At 33.2% G+C, this 3092-nt stretch overlaps 1 long non-coding RNA gene across 1 annotated transcript in view; it reads right to left on the reverse strand.

Annotated features, from left to right (window-relative positions):
* LOC127746775 (uncharacterized) overlaps nucleotides 1-3092 on the reverse strand; it is a 31674-nt gene that overhangs the window by 5969 nt on the left and 22613 nt on the right. The gene's annotated exons all lie outside the window — the stretch shown is intronic.

Consider the following 3092-nt stretch of genomic DNA (forward strand, 5'->3'; position numbering starts at 1 on the left):
AATCATTCTCACCTATGAACGCGCGTGACTGACAACCACTTCCGTTCTACTCTAGGCCGGGCGCATATCTCTTAGATTCCCCAACAGAATCTTCGTGGTATAAGCTAGATAGATGGCGGCATTCATGAGGATCCGGAAAGTCTAATCTTGTCTGTGGTATTCCGAGTAGGATCCTGGGAATCCGGAAAGTCTAACCTTGTCTGTGGTATTCCGAGTAGGATTCCGGTATTGAATGATTGTGACGAGCTTCAAACTCCTGAAGGCTGGGCGTGATGACAAACACAAAAGAATCAATAGATTCTATTCCAACCTGATTGAGAACCGACAGATGATTAATCGTGCTGTGACAGAGCATTTGGACCATTTTCACTGAGAGGATGGGATGTAGCTATCAACAAGGGTGATGCCTCCAGACGATTAGCCGTGCAGTGACAGCGCATAGGACCATTTTCCCGAGAGGATTAAAAGTAGCCATTGATGGTGGTGATGCCTTACATACAGCTTGCCATGGAAAGGAGTAAGAAGAATTGGATGAATGTAATAAAAAAGTAGAGATTCGAGAGGAGCACAGCATCTCCATACGCCTATCTGAAATTCTCACTATTGATTTACATAAGTATTTCTATCCCTTTTTATTTTCTATTTATTATTAATTTTCGAAAACCATAACCATTTAATCTGCCTAACTGAGATTTACAAGGTGACCATAGCTTGCTTCATACCAACAATCTCTGTGGGATCGACCCTTACTCACGTAAGGTATTACTTGGATGACCCAGTACACTTGCTGGTTAAGTTGAACGGAGTTGTGAGCCTCTCTAACAGTGCCTGTAACTCTTTTATCACAATTTCGTCCACCAAGTTTTTGGCGTCGTTGCCAGGGATTGTTCGAGTATGGACAACTGACGATTCATCTTGTTGCTCAGATTAAGTAATTTTCTTTTCAAAAATCTTTTTCAAAATTTTTCTTTTCTTTTTCGTTTTTTCCAAAAATATTTTCGAAAAAAATTAATAAAAATCCAAAAAAATTAGAAAATCATAAAAACCAAAAATATTTTGTATTTCTTGTTTGAGTCTTGAGTCAATTTTTAAGTTTGGTGTCAATTGCATGCTTTAAAAATTTTTCTTGCATTTTTCGAAAATCTCATGCAATCATAGTGTTCTTCATGATCTTCAAGTTGTTCTTGACAAGTCTTCTTGTTTGATCTTGATGATTTCTTGTTTTGTGTTGTTTGTTGTTTTTCAAAAATATGTTCTTGATGTTCATCATGATCTTCAAAGTGTTCTTAGTGTTCATCTTGACATTCATAGTGTTCTTACATGCATTATGTGTTTGATCCAAAATTTTCATATTTTGGGTCATTTTTAGGTTTTTCTCTCTCATCTTTAAAATTTCAAAAATAAAAAATATCTTTTCCTTATTTCCCTTCAAATTTTCGAAATTTTGGGTTGACTTGGTCAAAAATTTTTAAAATTAGTTGTTTCTCACAAGTCAAGTCAAATTTTCAATTTTAAAAAAATCTTATCTTTTTAAAATCTTTTTTCAAAAATCATATCTTTTCGATTTTATCTTTGTTTTTTGAAAATTTTCAAAAATCTTTTTTAAATTATTTTCAAAATCTTTTTCTTATCTTTATATCATATTTTCAAAATTACACTAACAATTAATGTGACTGATTCAAAAATTTGAAGTTTGTTACTTTCCTATTAAGAAATGTTCAATCTTTAAGTTCTAGAATCTTATCTTGAAGTTTCTTGTTAGTGAAGTAAGTAATTTTAAATTTAAAAATTAAATCTTTTTATCTTTTATCTAATCTTTTTCAAAAATTTTATCTTTTTCAAAATTTGATTTCAAAATATCTTATCTAACCTCTTATCTTCTTATCTTTTCAAATTTGATTTTAATATCTTTTTCAACTAACTCTTTGACTTTTTGTTTGTTTCTTATCTTTTTCAAAACCACCTAACTATTCCTTCTCTAATTTTCGAAAATATCTCATCTTTTTCTCAAAAATTCTTTTTTTAAAATTTTAATTTTAATCTTATCTTATCTCTAATTTTCGAAAATTACTAACACCTTTTTAAAATTATTTTCGAATTTTCTATCTCTTCTCTCTTATTCTATTTAATTATTTAATTACTAACACTTCTCTTCACCTAAATATTCGAACCCACTCTTCTTCATTCTTCTCCCCTTTCTTTTTCTACTAACATAAAAGAATCTCTATACTATAACATAGATGATTCCTCTTCTTTTCTTGTTTTCTTCTCTTTCATATGAGCAGGAACAAGGAAAAAGGCACTCTTGTTGAAATTCATCCAGAACCTGAAAGGACTCTGAAGAGAAAATTAAGAGAAGCTAAGTTACAACATTCTAAAGGTAACCTTTCAGAAACATTAGAACAAGAGAAGGAGATGGCAGCTGAAAATAATAATAATGCAAGAAGAATGCTTAGTGACTTCACAAAGCCAACGTCCAAATTTGATGGAAGAAGCATCTCCATTCCTGCCATTGGAGCCAATAATTTTGAGCTGAAACCTCAGCTAGTTGCCTTAATGCAACAAAACTGCAAGTTTTATGGACTTCCATCTGAAGATCCTTACCAGTTTTTAACTGAGTTCTTGCAGATATGTGAGACTGTAAAGACGAATGGAGTTGATCCTGAAGTCTATAGACTCATGCTTTTCCCTTTTGCTGTAAGAGACAGAGCTAGAATATGGTTGGATTCACAACCTAAGGATAGCCTGGACTCCTGGGATAAGCTGGTCACTGCCTTCTTGGATAAATTCTTTCCTCCTCAAAAGCTAAGCAAGCTTAGAGTGGATGTTCAGACCTTCAAACAAAAAGATGGTGAATCCCTCTATGAAGCTTGGGAAAGATACAAGCAGTTGACCAAAAGGTGTCCAGCTGACATGTTTTCAGAATGGACCATATTAGATATATTCTATTATGGCCTGTCTAAATTTTCGAAAATGTCATTGGACCATTCTGCAGGTGGATCTATTCACCTGAAGAAAACGCCTGAAGAGACCCAAGAACTCATTGATATGGTTGTAAACAACCAATTCATGTACACTTCTAAGAGGAATTC

The sequence above is a fragment of the Arachis duranensis genome, chromosome 4 (genome assembly GCF_000817695.3).
Source record: "Arachis duranensis cultivar V14167 chromosome 4, aradu.V14167.gnm2.J7QH, whole genome shotgun sequence".
Taxonomy (NCBI): Eukaryota; Viridiplantae; Streptophyta; class Magnoliopsida; order Fabales; family Fabaceae; genus Arachis; species Arachis duranensis.